This window comes from Myodes glareolus, chromosome 7 (genome assembly GCF_982192425.1).
Source record: "Myodes glareolus chromosome 7, mMyoGla1.1, whole genome shotgun sequence".
Lineage (NCBI taxonomy): Eukaryota > Metazoa > Chordata > Mammalia > Rodentia > Cricetidae > Myodes > Myodes glareolus.
In genome coordinates this window covers 8,015,105-8,030,931 of record NC_142032.1, presented here as the reverse complement: position 1 = coordinate 8,030,931, position 15,827 = coordinate 8,015,105, and the positions used below count along the sequence as shown (strand labels likewise).

At 43.9% G+C, this 15,827-nt stretch overlaps 1 protein-coding gene and 1 pseudogene across 1 annotated transcript in view; both read left to right on the top strand.

Moving 5' to 3' along the window:
- The window catches only part of LOC125393442 (eukaryotic translation initiation factor 1 pseudogene), a 31,176-nt pseudogene extending 23,760 nt beyond the window's left edge, over positions 1-7,416 (top strand).
- The window catches only part of Rbm20 (RNA binding motif protein 20), a 190,083-nt gene that overhangs the window by 24,281 nt on the left and 149,975 nt on the right, over positions 1-15,827 (top strand). The gene's annotated exons all lie outside the window — the stretch shown is intronic.

Sequence of the window (15,827 nt, the reverse complement as noted above, 5' to 3'; positions counted from 1 at the left end):
TCTCCTCTGTTTTGCGCTGTGACCTGACTGGTCCCTAAAGGGTCCCCGGGTGGGTGGGTGGGAAGTAAACAGCATGGGGAGACTGGAGGCCAAAGTGACTTTGCCATCCCTAGAGTCAGGAGGAGGCAGCCGCTCACCTTTTCCAGGCAAGCAGCAGTCTCTCCCCAGGTTTCTACCCGTTTCCCTCTTAGAATACTACCTGGTTCCCCCACTGCCACCCCCACTAAACCCCAGTCCACACAGGGCTCTGAAACCTTGGCAGTGGGGACGATTCCACATGCCCTTTAAGAGGTCCTGGCCCATGCGCTGCTCACCTGGGAAATGCCCAGAAGTCCTGGCCTGTCACTGTTCACAGACCCAGTGACAGGAGACCTTGAGCTACTGTCCCCCAACACATGTGACCTGCCCAGTGGTGGGGGGCTTGGGTGTGAGTGAGCTGTAGGCCCGGGGAGGTGAGGCCAGAGGGAGCCTTGATTTATGAACTGTCCAGATTTAACTGAGGGCACAGCACTTTTATTAATAGAACATGCTGCATTTCCTTTTTATAAAAATATGAAGATCATCGCACTCAGGAAAATGCCTGGTGACTGTCTGTCTTTAGGGCATGCTGATCACCAGGCTAAAATTAAAAGTGAAGTCAGGCCCTTCTTGAGTCTATTTTTAACTCAGTTTAGCTTATGAATATGAATGTGAAGGCTTTCTTTAGATCTCCCTTCACTAAATTACTTACATATGCCAAGCATCTCTGCCTGGAATCCTGAGCATGGCTGGGTAGACCCAGAGTCCCGAGCCCCCCCCCCCCCCCACTTTCCATCCCCTCCCGGAGGGTAGGAGCCCTTAGCCGTTCCCCTTGTTCTGGGTGTTTGTATTCTGCACTGGTAGTGTGTCACTTGTTCTGCAGAATAGATAAGGTATATTCAGCCCTTATACTGCGCTGTGTTTGATGCTTGCCTGTGGAGTTGGGGCTTCTTTTTCTGGGAAACTCCTACTTGTTGGGTGGCCACTTGGGTTGAAGGAGAGACTCTGGGCTGTAGACACGACTCGGTCATTCAAGCTGAGAGTGCCCATGGTCCTGGCTGGCATACCAGGGGAGACTGGATGACAGGTGGGAAGGGAGGGAAAGAAAAAAAAAACAAACCTGGCAAGAGAGTTGGTGATGAGCGATGAGAGGGCTGGGGGAACTTTAAAAGCCTCAGCAGTTCCCTGCGGGAGCCTTTTTAACACCTGCCCTTGGGGGACCATAAAGGAGGCAGAACGCAGCCAAGGCTCAGTCCGGACAAGGGTCTTTTGTGGACTTCTTACAGCAGTTTCCCCTGGAGAGTTGATAAAGCGTTTAAACAATGTATTGGTCATTATAAATCCAACCTGTGCTTGTTATTGTTTCTTTACATTGAAAAGCAATTTAAACACAACAGCTTATGTAGGAAATGTATCAATTAGCTCAGGGTGAGTCCTTCTCCACGTTTGTATACTTGATTACATATCCAACCCACGTAGTCCCGAACCTCTGAAGATGGCGTGGTTTAGGCTGGACATGGCGGCGCGTACCTAAAATCTCAGCCCCGGAAGGCTGACGCGGGAGGTTTAGGAGCTGAGGTCAGCCTAGGCTACATGGGAAGATTATCTAAAGAAATATTGTTTAAAGATACATTATTCTTAATTACAGATAAAAACTTCCTTCAGTTTTCTCCTGAGCAGCATGAAAGATAAGCTGGCTAAAGAACAGGTTAATTTAAAATGCTTAGCCCTGTGTGGTGGCTTAGTCCTATAATCCCACTTCAGAGGCTGAAACAGGGAAGATTGCAGAAAGCATGAGATCAGTTTGGGCTACATGGTGAATTCCAGGTTAACCTGGGCTGCAGAGTAAGATTCTGTCTCAAAAATAAATAAAGTTTAAAAGTTGGGAGTGGAGGTGGATGCTTGTAATCCCAGCTACTGAGGATGCTGCCTGATCAGAGGAGCAGGTCATCTCGGGCTATCTACTTGTGAAGGCTCTGACTCAAAATATAAGCAAACAAAGAAAGACGGTTAGGAATATAGCTCAGGGTAAGAACAGTTTTCCTATCCCAATGCCTTCTTGGTTCAATTCCCAGCACCATACTAAACAAACAAACAAAGCAAGTAATTAATATGTAAATGACTGAAGTAATATATGCTGTTTGCTTTGCTAACCTGTGGTTGTGGTTGGTGCCCACGGCTGGAGAACTGTGAAAGTGCTCACAGAGCAAGGAGCATGGGATGGAATGTGTGCGCACACATGTTCATCTGACTTTGGGGCAGAGAAGGGAGCACGAGGCGGAATGTGTGCACACACATGTTCATCTGACTTTGGGGCAGAGAAGGGAGCAGGGGGCGGAATGTGTGCACACATATGTTCATCTGACTTTGGGGCAGAGCAGGGAGCATGGGGCGGGATATGTGCACACATGTTCATCTGACTTTGGGGCAGGGCAGTGGTATTTAAACAATAAACACCTTCTCGTATGATCTCCATCTTCTGTTAAAAGTGTTCATGATGGAGTATGATGTGCATCAAGGCCATTACCATCTGTCTGAAAAATATCTCAGAGGCTTTTGCCTGTCGTTCAACAAGCCAGTTCCTTACATGCCTTAATGTTTCTTAAAAAAAAAAAAAGCCTTTGGGTTGAATTACATCACGTCGGCTCAGCAGACTGGCTTCAGATCTGCGAACCTCACACCTTCATTCGGTTGCAGTAAATTTTAAGTCTGGCTCTCCCAGCCAGACTGGTGTTTTGGGGTCCACTAGTTAGTCAGGGTGGCGGGGGAGGGGAAGGTGTGAGAGCCCCAGCCCTTAAGTACACGGTGATTGGTAGATGCTTTTCTGGTTTCAGGATGAAACTTCGGGCTTGGTGGTCAATGGACAAACTCCTGTTCAGAGCTGCGGAAGCAGCATGCCATCTCTCAGCCTATTCTGTTTCACACCACTGAGGTGTTCCTGATTGTTCTTATTGTCTTTCCCTGGGTACTCAGCTTTGCCTGGTGACTCTGAAGATTTCTTTCTTTGAAAGCCTTTAGCTTCACATCCGTCGATTGTTCCTGTTAGGGGAATAGAATTTTTGTCTGTTTTATTTATTTTTTCTTTGCTTCATCTTGCCTTCTTAGAGGATCTGAGGGTTTGCTCTCAGCCTGGACCAAAACAGTGGCCTCAGCCTCTCTGGTCTCTCTAGGGACCTTGGCTAGCACAGAAAGGTGGGTAAGGAGGTGAAGAACGTGTCCCTGTAGGTCCTTCAGAGCAAGGTCTCTTGAGCTTTTCATCCACCACACTTTTCACAAGAATTTCTTCCATGACTGGAGCAAGCTGGTATGTGAGATAGTATATAAACCAGACGTGGGAGTAAGCTATAGGTTTATTCCTAATAAGCAATTCCTTTGCATACATTTAATTTTGCCACTTACTAAAGCTGAAAGCAAGTTTTTGTAAACTAGTGATATGACAGCTTATTTTTACATAAAGAATTAAATCCTGGCTAAATGTTTGAGACTGTAGAAGGTAGACTATCTTTAAAGGTTTTCAGAGTTGACCAGTATTTTGATGTTATAATAGCTAATATTGAGAATGATGTGTCTCATTAATGTTTATTATACAATAGCAGACATATTTCAGGGCTATTTCAGAAATTGCTGGGAATTTTATTCTAATCCCAAACCAAGATTTCGTTAACTTAAAAAATGAAACTCAAACAGCAAGTCAAGTAGAAGTTACTGTTTTATTTTTAGTGTATTTCCCCAAAATCTTTTTAAAATTAAAAAATATAATTTTCATACAATTATTCTGATTATGGTTCTCCTCCCTCATCTTCTCCCAGACCCTTCCCACCTCTCCTCCCACTCAAATCCACATTGTTTTCTCTCATTAGGAAACAAATAATCACCTAAAAGAGATAAAATAAAAACAAACATGAATAGAACAAAACGGAGAACCTAAGCAAAGGCTCAACACACACACAGAGACAGGGAGACACATACACACTAACACACAGAGACAGGGAGACACATACACACTGACACACAGAGACAGGGAGACACATACACACTGACACACAGAGACAGGGAGACACAGACACACTAACACACAGAGACAGGGAGACACATGCACACTGACACACAGAGACAGGGAGACACATACACACTAACATACAGAGACAGGGAGACACATACACACTGACACACAGAGACAGGGAGACACATACACACTGACACACAGAGACAGGGAGACACATACACACTAACATACAGAGACAGGGAGACACATACACACTGACACACAGAGACAGGGAGACACATGCACACTGACACACAGAGACAGGGAGACACATGCACACTAACACACAGAGACGGAGACACATGCACACTGACACACAGAGACAGGGAGACACATACACACTGACAAACACAGAAATCCCAATAAGTACAAAATTGAAAACCATAATATAAAAGCAAAAGACCTGTAGGATAAGGATAAAAAAGCCCAAAGTATTATGAGATAGAACGAATCTTCAAACATGTCACTGAGTTAGTTCTGTGTTGGCCATTCACTTCTGGGCATGGGGGCCTCACCTCAAGAGAGGTTTGTATACCCAGTGAGACTCTATTGGAGAAAACCAATTTTTCATTTGTGGGTGGTTATCAGTTGGAGTTATCCCTAACCTCTGGGTTAGAGACAGAGGCTTGTGTCCTTTTCCACTCTCAAATGGGACCCCCCTCAGACCCAGACTTGAACATGCTGCCACAATCTCTGTGAGTTCATATGTGTGTCAGTTCTGTGTTTAGAAGGCCTTGTTTACTTGATGTTTTCTGTCCCCTTTGGCTCTTATAGTCTTCCTTCCTCTTTCATGGAGTCCCTAAGCCACAAAAAAGGGAATTGATGGAGATATCTCATTTAGTACTGTGTTCCAAGGTTTCCCGCTCTGTACATTGTCCAGCTTTAGTCTCTGTATTCATTCCCATCTACAGCAGGAGGAAGCTTCTCTGATGATGACTGAGAAAGACACTGATCTAGTATAACAGAATACTGTGCTCCTTCAGCAGAGCAGTCGTATTTAGTTTTACTCTAGGTCTCTCTGGTCTATCTAATCCCTGGTTCTTGGCCGCTGGATCAATATTGCGAATGGGCTCTAGCTCATGGAATGGGCCTTAAATTCAATCAGGTAGGGGTTGGTTAGTCACATAGCCCTGAACCACTATTGCCCTATTGCATCATGCATGAAGGTCAACAATGTAGATTTTAAAGTTTGTAGTGAGGTTGATTGTAGTCAGAGGCTGTTCGCTTGTTCCTGGCTGCTCAGACCCTAAATAATCACACAGAAATTATATTATTTGCAATACTATTTGGCCAATAGCTTAAGTGTATTTCTGGCTAGCTCTTAAATCCTAAACTAACTCATTTCTATTAATCTGTGCATCACCACAAGGACATGGCCTACTGACAAAGTTTCAGCAGCCTGCGGTGGCTACATGGCTTCTCGTTGACTTGACCTTCTTTCTCCCAGCATTCAGTTTAGTTTTCTGCCTAGTTCTATTCTGCCCCAATCATAGGCCCAATTAGCTTCTTTATTAGTTAACTAATAAAAGCATCACATAGACAGAAGGACTTTTCACTTCATCTCCTCTTTTCTGTCTAAATAAAAAGGAAGGTTTTAACTTTAATATAGTAAAATTGTATGCAACAAAACAGTCATCAAGCAAGAATTATAGTTACAGTATTTAGTCCATTTACATTTGGCAAATTAAGGAAAATACTCTATCATCTATCCTATCTTTGTGAGTCTAAAGTTTTGTATCTAATTTATCTTTTATCATAACTAAGGAAAACTATAACTATAACTCTCTATTCTTCAACTCCATCAAAGATCCCAAACGGATATAAAATTACCTAAGTTTACAGGAAGTGCATTGTAAGCAACTTCCAAAACTTTAGAATTGACAGAGACATCACACTGCACAATCACCAGAAGTTCTATATCCTTGGGAAATCCAACTTCAGCCTAAAGGCTTATAGTATCCAACAGACTTTTCCATGAAGCAGAAAGTTTCAAAGACAATTTCACCTATATTGGCAGTTTGTCAGTCACTTTCTTCTGTGTCCTACAGAATGTCTGGCAGACTCTTTCATAAAGCAGGAACCCTAAAGGACCGTCTTACTTTTAGACAAGATCAGCAGTCATTTTTCTGTGGGTCCTGCATGTCCAGTTCATACAACATAGCATCAAGCAGTCCAGGCAAGAGCAGTTTCTTGCCCAAATGGCTAACAAACTCTATAAGGAGCCTCTTTGATGCTCATTTTCCTCTTGAAGTAATAGGTGCTGCCAAGATCAGATGTGTCTCATAGTCATGAGAAGCCCTAAGTTTTAAAATTTTAAATGCTATAGTCTGTCTTTGAAAGGTTTGAAGAATACCTATCTAATTGAAATATATCTCTCTATATCTAGAAAACCTAACTAACATGACTATAAGCTTGACTATTATAGATAATTATCTATTAACCTATATTTTTAAATTATACATTACATTTTTAAATGAGCTGCATAAACACAATACCTTAATAAAGAGCAGAAATATATTTAACAAAATTGACCTTAAGTTTGTATCAATAAACCAAGATTCATACCAATTCAAAGTATTCGACTCTATATCATATCCTCCTTTATATGTAAGCAACATTTATATATAATATTTGGGAATTTGGGCATAGTTCTCTCTAAACTGCTTTCTGCTTTTTACTGGGCAAAGTATTTTTAGGGTTCATGGAGACCTTTCATGGTCTTGGTCCATCAAACCACATTAATCTGCAAGGAATCCACAGGTTCTCATCCTCTGTGGAAACAAAAGCAGAATCTCTTTTCCAAAGCAACATATCCTTAGACTCAAATTTTGAAGTCAAGATACCTTTAAAATATATATGTTGGAATCACTGAGCAGTCACAGAGGACTCAGCTACCTCCCCCTCAAGACCCCTCACTTTCCGATGCTCCATACTCCCCCCCCACCTGCTTTCTACCGCAGCCGCCTTCTGCAGGCTGTTTCCACTAAGGAAAAGGAATTGATTGTGTTGTTTGTCGGCTATTCAGAACCTCTACTCTTTCGACCCCTTTGCTGATGCAAGTAAGGGTGATGACCTGCTTCCTGCTGGCACTGAGGGTTATATCGACATAAGAATCCAACAGAGAAACGGTAGGAAGACCCTTACCAAGAGTCCAAGGGATTGCTGACGATTGCAATAAAAAGAAATTAGTGAAGGCATTTAAGAAGAAATTTGTCTGCAATGGTACTGCAATTGAGCATCAAGAATATAGAGAAGTAATTCAGCTACAGGGTGACCAGCACAAGAACATATGCCAGTTCCTAATAGAGACTGGGCTGGCTAAGGACGATCAGCTGAAGGTTCATGGGTTTTAAGTGCTTATGGCTCTCTGAAGCGTAAGTGAGGAAAGTGAGGATTTCCTTATAATGAGTAGAATTTCCCTCCTGTCCCTTATCACAAGTTTAAAAACCTCACAGCTTGTATAATGTAACCATTTGGGGTCTGCTTTTAACTTGGATGAGTGTAACTCCTTCATGCAATAAACTGAAAAGAGCCTATCTATATCTATATCTATATTGATATATATCTATATATTATATGTTGGTTTAGCTTAGCAGCCCTAAGAATCAAATATCTCTCTGTAGTCAAAAAATTTAAAGAAAACATAATAATATACATAATTCAGACTCTGTGTATTTTCCATCTTTATGTGGCTTATTTTGCTTAACTCTATTACTTTTTCTGCAAGTTTAATATTTATTTTATTATCTTTACTCCTTTAATCTATGACTGTCTGTCTCTTTAAAGACTTTGTTTTACTTTCTTCTATATATTTTTCTTCTCCCTCTCAAGCCTACATACATTTATCAAATACTGTGACTCATTTAGAGGTCTTTTCCATCTGAATTTGTCTTTATTGCATATCTGTAATTATTTTCAGACCAGGAGTGCTTTTAAAATGGTAAGCAGCTGGGTTCCAGTGGCCCTGGATGCCACTAAGCCTCTCAGGCTTTCAGTATGGTGGAGGTACATCACTGCTGCCTCTGGGACATGCTCTCCTGCCTGTGCAGGCCTAGCAGACTTGATCCTGTCACATGCCTATGTGCGGGGGTGGGGGGAGTACTGAGCCATGGGCATGGTCTCAGCTACTTTCCTCCTAACCCCGAGTGGACATACAAGCCCCGGGGCCCACAAACACCATTCAAGTGCCCCATAGCCAAACCTCCCCCAAGAGAGCTGCTTGTGCTGGCAAACCAGGAAGCTGCCACTGCGCTTTTTTTTTCTGCTAATGCTGAAGCAGAGAGACCTCTTTTAAAGGAGCCTTGGTGTTCCTGTTTGCTGCCAACAAACAGAGCCTTTCTTAAAAAAAGAATGCTGCTAAGCTTTGCTCTTTTGTGTGTCAGTGTCTAGACTTCCTTTCCAAGTTCTCTCAGGTTTTATGTGGATTTAGCTGGAACATGCTGGTGTGCCAATCTGTAGTTGGAGGCTGTTCATTCATTCCAGGCTGCTCAGACCCAAAAATAATCACACAGAAACTATATTGTTTGCAATACTGTTTGGCCAATAGCTAAGCGTATTTATAGCTAACTCATATTCTAAACTAACCCACCTCTGTTGGTGGAGCCTGCTCGTTCGTTTTCCAGTCACCCAGACATGAAATAAACACACAGAAACTATATTAATTGCAAAACTGTTTAGCCAATAGCTGAAGTGTATTTCTAGCTAGCTCTTACATCTTAAAATTTGTATTCTTCTGTGTATAGGCCACGTGGTTGTGGCCTACTGGTAAGATTCAGTCTGGTGCCCGGCGTCTGTCTCCTGCATCGGCTGCATGACTTCTCTCTGACTCTGCCTTCTTTCCTCTTGTATTTGCTTGGAATTCCCACCTTACTCTATTCTGCTAAACCACTGACTGAAACAGATTTATTCATTAACCAATAAAACAACACATAGACAGAAGGACTTCCCACACCACATCTCCATTAATCTGCACATCACCACAAGGTCATAGTGTATTGGCAAAGTTTCAGCAGGCTCCTGCGGAGGTGTCTGTCTCCTGTGGCAGCTACATGGCTTTTCACTGACTCTACCTTCTTTCTCCCAGCAGTCAGTTTAGTTTTCCTGCCTAGCTCTACTCTGCCCTGTCATAGGCCTAAGTACCTTCTTTTTTCATTAACCAATAAAGGCAACACATACACAGAAGGGCTTCCCACACCAGTTGGTGTTTATCTTTTTCCGTTGGTGATGTGCAGAGTATTTCAACACCCTGACCACTAAGGGTGAAGTCTCAAGAGGGGCACCAGTTCAACTTCTCTATATCCAGCGAGGTGTATAGGTGTGGTCTCAGCGACAGGGCCCCATCATCAGTCTGCAGAGAGCAACCAGCCTTGGCAGTAGCCTGGGTTGTTTGAGGATTACCCTGGGGCCCCCATACCAACAAATTTGATTAGATATAACCCATTCCCAGAACTGGAGTCTTCATTTGGTGATGTGAATGTCCAACAGGGGCTCCATCTCCTCCATTATTTGGTGATGCCATTTAAATTACCCGCATCCATGTTTATGTTTTTAGAAGCTCCTACTGTATTAAGTTTCCATACAACCCCTCGAATGATTCTTAATTTTGGTCAAACATCAGTTTTTAAATCAAACATTATAACACGATTCAGCCTGTGGTGGTTTGGAAGAGGCTTATCTACAGAGCCAGCTAATCTTTTACTTCAAGCCTCCAAAACTGTGAGCGACATAAACCCCTTCTGTGTTACCCACCCAGCCGTCAGTGGTTTGTTACAGCCACAGGAACCCCGCTGTGACAGACTAGCTATAGTACCTACCTTTTAAAAGTTAGTATCAGAAAGCCGCGAGCACGGGGAAAGGGCTGAGAGCATTGCTTGCCCTAGTATTGTGCTTGTTAAACAAATATATTTCTGTAGATCAAGATTTAAAAAAAAAAAACCCTAATAGAATTACCACCTCCACACATCTTTCCTCAGCCTTCTGCGTCCCAAGTGCTGGGGTTACATGTATGAACCACCACCCCTGACTTCCTCTAAGTTCTTTTACTAGAAAAGATAAAAAAAATTAAGTGTTCATTTATAGAGACATGCATTCATATCTCTTAGGAATTCTTTAGGCTTAAAAATTTCATTTATTTTTATTTTGTGTGCATGAGTGTTTTACAGGCATGTGTACCATATGCGTCCTGGAGGCCAGAGGGGGGGCGCTAACACTGGAATTGAGGTTGTAAACCACTGACTCATCTCTCCTGTGTTGCTTCTTTATGCTTTTGTACACAATCTTGGGTCAGCAGGAGCAGATGTGCTGGGACATGCATTTTTCTTTCCTTTTATCATGTATAGGGTGTATTGCCTGCATGTATGTCCGTGCACCGCATATGTCTCTCTAGTGGTGGGAGCAGAAGAGGGCATCGGTTCCCCTGGAACTGGAGTTATAGACAGTGAGCCACTCCGTTGGGGGCTAGGAATCGAACCTGGATCCTGTGGAAGAACTGTTGGTGCTTGTAATGCGGGGCCATCTCTCCTGGGACACGTATTTTGATGAGGAATTCAATTTAGCCCTGTGTGGAGGGACTCCTTCCTCTCTTGCTTACGGACTCTAGTCGGAGAACTAAGGTTTCAAGATTGCTTCCACCTGGGCGGGTGCCTTTGGTTTCTGTGAGCACTCTGAGCCGCTTGTGCCGCCTAGAGGGCGCTGGCATGACTGCCCCGATGAGACCCGGCTGCCCTTGTGCCTGGAGGGAGAAACAGGGGCTCAGCCCCCTGCCTGGGTCGGCTCCAGCCCTTCTCGAAATTCCAGACGTTTCTGCTCAGCTGATATAGCATTTCAACCTTGATAGGTGCTTAAAAACTGGAAACCCGAGAAGCCGGGGTAGAAGAGTTGGTTCTCCGGCTTGGTTCCAACGCTCCAGGACCCCGCATGCCTGTGAGCTCTGCCAGTGCATTGCGGGAGTAGAGGCGGGAAGGGATCCACTTTGCTCCTACCCACAGTTGGAGTTTGGGGGTGTCGCTGCCCTCCACTCCTGGCCCAGTCGTCCCTTTCCAAGATGCAGGCTCAAAATTGACACGAGTTCAAAGCCCCAGCCCTTCCAGACGGACCTTGGGTTTGCACTCCATCCTTTTTGCTTTTTCCTCTCCCAAATAAAGCTCAACTCGTGCTTCATGAAAGCAGGCTCTTCAAAGTCAAATGCTGTTTGGCAAAGTACTTTTCCCCCGCCCCCTCCCAAACCGACCGCTTTTGGTGTATAAATTAGTTTTCTCCTTCCTCAGTTTTTGCTGTGTGTCGTCACCCCCCCCCCCCCAACACATGTGCAAGTGTGGGTATGCAGACTGCAGATCGTCCCGAGAGGACGATCGGGAGGTTGGGTCAGCCCGCAGGTGCTCTCCACATTTTGTTTAAGACTGGGTTTCCTGGAACTTGCCTGGAACCTGCTGTCTCCCCCACATCTTCCATCTCTGAAGCTCGGGTGTGTTACAGTGTGTGTGTGTGTGTGTGTGTGTGTGTGTGTGTGTGTATGTGTGTGTGGTAGTGGTGGTAGCAGTGCTTTGTTAGCAGAATCCTAACACTCACTCCTGCAGTTCCTACGCTGGTTTCAATTGTCCTATATTAGCTGGATTTTGAATTTTGCTTTCTGCCTTAACTTTGTTTTACAGAGGTACACACTGTCTGTGTAATATTCTGTCAAGTATATGAAGCTATTCCACAGTTGGACTTCAGTGTTTTTCTTTAAAATTGTTAGGGACTAGAAAAATGGCTCAGTGGTTCAGAGTACTTGCTGTTCTCCCAAACAATTGGTGTTGGGTTCCTGGAACCCACGTCTAGTGTCTCACCACCCTCTTATCTACATACACACACACACACACACACACACACACACACATGAAATAAATGAATATAATATTTTTTTGAAAGAAAAGGCTAGTCAGCAACCCCCCAAAACTGTGTCACGTGTGGAAAACGATACTTTCGTCTTATGTGACTCAGACTCACAGGTTAAAGTTAAAACATTTGTCAACAGTTCTCTTAAAGGACACCAGCACAAAGGACCGCTAGAGTCACCTCAGTCCTGGGAAAGTCAATTGCATGTGTGGGCATGCACATGCCTCTGTGCATTTGTGGAAGTCGGGCCAACCTGCAGGACTCAGTGGGACCATGTGGGTCTCGGGATGGGGCCTAGTTTGTCCGGCTCTGGGGCAAACACTGCAGACTGAGCTATTTTCCCAGCCCTCAGCAGTGTCTTTCTAAACACTGTGAGGGAAAATTCATGGGGAGACTTTGCCATGGCAGTGCGAGGACCTGTCTCCCAAGGCTGTTCTGGTATTGATATCTATCTATCTGTCTGTCTATTTATCTAATTGCAAGCATTAAAATGATCACTGCCTATTTAGATAGATAGATGATAGATAGATGGATAGTAATTGGTAATTTTTTGAAAGTACAGGCCAGCCTACAACCCCCAAAAGTGTGTCACATGCCCTTGCATGTTGGTGTCTTGCCCAGGAGGAGAGGGCCTCTCCCCAGGTGCCTAGTTGGGCTTCACTAACAAAGAATTTTGTCATGTGGGGTTCATCTGGGAGTTGTGTTGGTGTGATGGTCAACACTAGAGCCCTGCTTCCCAGTTTTTACGGTCTTGGCTCTCCCGCTCACAAGCCTTGCTTACAGTGGTAAACTCTTGAAAACTCCTTGATGTCTGCTCTCCTCTCAGGTCTGAGAAACCAAGTGACCTACAGCATAAACCAGTTCCAAGCATCATTTTAGAACCAACCTCAATTCACGGCCATTTTCAAATGTTGAGCAGTCTTGGGTTATGTCATCTAGAGACAGACCTTTTTGTCATGGCCGCAGAGCTCAGTGTGTGTCCCAACTTTCTGTGGAAGACTTGGACACTCTTTGGATTGTTGTTGAGTCTGCTTAATCCAAATAATTTTAAGTGCTTTAGGCGAACTTCATCTTCACACGCTGGTGATATTGTAGACATTAAGATGATCTCTGCCGAAGTCTTGGCACTCATGCACAGTCTGGTTTCTCTGAGACCGTTAGTGCCTGTGTTCTCAAGGTTCCTTCTTCATTTCATCTGCCCTCTTGGAATTTGAAATAATTTAGGCTAATAACCTTAGAATCCTCCCACAAGGAGACATGCCTGTTTTATATGGGTGTGTGCCTGTCCACATGTACACACTAGTTTTGTGTCATTGACTGGGGAGGATATGGAAGTGTCTCATATGGACCACGAGGACCTTGTTACTAAGCTTCACAGATGAGGCGAGCAAAGCTCTGGCATGTTTAGTGACTTCCGTAAGGATTAGAGTTCTTGGTTCATAGGGCATAGTTGCTTGCTAACGATGTTCTTAACTGCCAGAATTGTGGAATACAAATTGTGTATTTGAACTCTGGGACTCAGTATTGGGGAAGATGGGGGAACATGGAGGTGGCAGGGTTGGAAAAGCCAGGAAGCAGGGAGAAGGTTATGGACAGACGGAAGCAGTTAGTGAAGTTGCCTTGTGTCTTACTATTCTATTGTGAAGAGACATCATGACTAAGGCAACTTCTAGAAAGACACATTTAATTGTGGGTGTGCTTACAGTTTCAGAAGGTTCGTTTATGATATTCATGGAGGGGAGCAGGGCAGCAGGCGGGCGGATGGGCATGGTGCTGGACCAGAAGCTGAGCGCTTACTTCCTGATCCACAGACAGGAAGGAGAAAGAGTGGGGGCTGCTATGGGCTTCTGAAAGCCCCATTATCACTTCTTCAAAAAGACACACTTCCAACAGGGCCTCTTAATCCTGCTCAAAACAGTCCCGCTACCTGGGGACCAAGCATTCAAACACTTGCAACTATGGGGTCATTCTCACTCAAAACACCACACTTCCAGGGGAAAATGTGGTAAGAAAAAGAGAAACAAAAAGCCTCCTTTGGTGATTAGGGTTTATTATATGATTGTGTTGGGAAAAAAATAAATAGGATGCTGGCTTAGGTTTGTGTAGAGACTTCCAAGTCAAAAAAAAAAAGGCTTATCCTTGAAACCACCACAATCACCTTCACAGTTACCACCACCTCCACCACCACCTCTACTACCACCACTACTACTATGGCTTACAAAGTGTGGTTCTAATATAAATCGCACTTTATGGGGTCCTCAAACCTTCTGAAATGGGTAGTTCCTATGTCTACTTTACAGCACAGTACCTGGACTATGAAGAAGTAACTTGTAGCTGATATGTGGCAGGAATTGGGTTCAGATGGACTGGTCAGGCGCCTTGTCACACAAACCTGAGTGCAACTTTGCTGATGTCACCTACTGGTTCTGTCCTGTCTTCCAAGGTCTCTGAACTTGTATTTCCCCATCTATCAAAGAGAGATAAGCATCTTTGGGAGGAAATGATAGCTGGTGTGGGCTTGTATTCCTCACATATATGTAGGAGTCCATGAGGATTAGAAGGGATAAGGGAGAGGCTTGCTTCAGGAAGGATTTGCTTGGCAACTGCCTGCAATAATAATGAGTGTGGATTTTAGGCGTTGGATTCCTTCCAGGGTCTCCACAGAATGGGTTATACCTTCTGTCTGTCTTTCTGCAGCACTCTAAGAACTGAATCCTTTTCTCTTTGTCTTCCAAAAGTTGGAGGGTAAACCCAGGACGCCGCCATTGTCCTGAGATTTGGCACAGGCTCTGGCACCACTTGTGCATTCCAGGGGCTCAGACGGGGATCTCCTGAAGGGATCCATGTCCTCTGGCTGCCAGTTCCTGCTTCCTGTTGGTGCTGACCATAGCTAAGTGCCCTGTGTCTCTCTGGAGAGACCCAAAACAATACTCTCAATAGTCTAGAGTTCAACAGTGCAGGAAATGACTGTAACCAAGATGTTTAAACAAACATAATGGAAAAAAGTAGCGTTTAGCCATGCTCCTAGAGGAAACGGCAGCTAGCCATGCCTGTCCCAGCAGCAATGACCAAAGCTACCAGGTGCTGCTCACACTGAAGTCCTGTGCGTTCCAGAATGTCTAGGTGACATTCTCTAGTTGTAGATTATTTTCCATTTACATTGCTTTATCTAAGAATTTCAAAATCCACAGAGGGCCTCACAGCGTTGGTTCTCAAGCTTCCTAATGCTGTGACCCTTTAACTTGAACACAGTTTTTTGTGTTGTGCCCCCAACCATAAAATTATTTTCGCTATTTCATAACTGTGATTTTGCTACTGTTATGACCCATAATGTAAATGTCTGTGTTTTCTGATGGTCTTAGGCGACGCCTATGAAAAGTCGTTTGCTCCCCCAGTGGTCAAGATCTATAGGCTGAGGAAGACTGGTCTATAGAGAAGAACACGTTCTTGTCCTTGATTGTGACGAGTTTATTTGTTCTTTTTTTCTTTAATATTTAAGGGGGTGGGTGGTGGCACATATACAGAGTTTTAGGTGTGGCGTCAATAGTTTCCCTCTACCATGTAGGGATTGAATGCAGGTTACAGATTTGGTACATTTACCTGCTGAGCCAGCTCACCAGTCCATTTTTCATATTTTTCATATTTTTTTAACGAGTACATTTCATTTGTTTAAGTTTTTTACATTATTTTGTGAGTGTGCATATGTGTATCTATTTGTGTATGCCTGTGTATCATATTGCACATGTAGAGATCAGAGAACAACATATTGGGGGCCTGTTCTCTTCTTCCATCATGTGGGTTCAGAGGAGTTTAAGTCCTTGGACTTGGGGGCAAGTTCTGTAGTCCACCGAGCAGCTGCGTCACCCACACAATAGATACATCAGTGTGT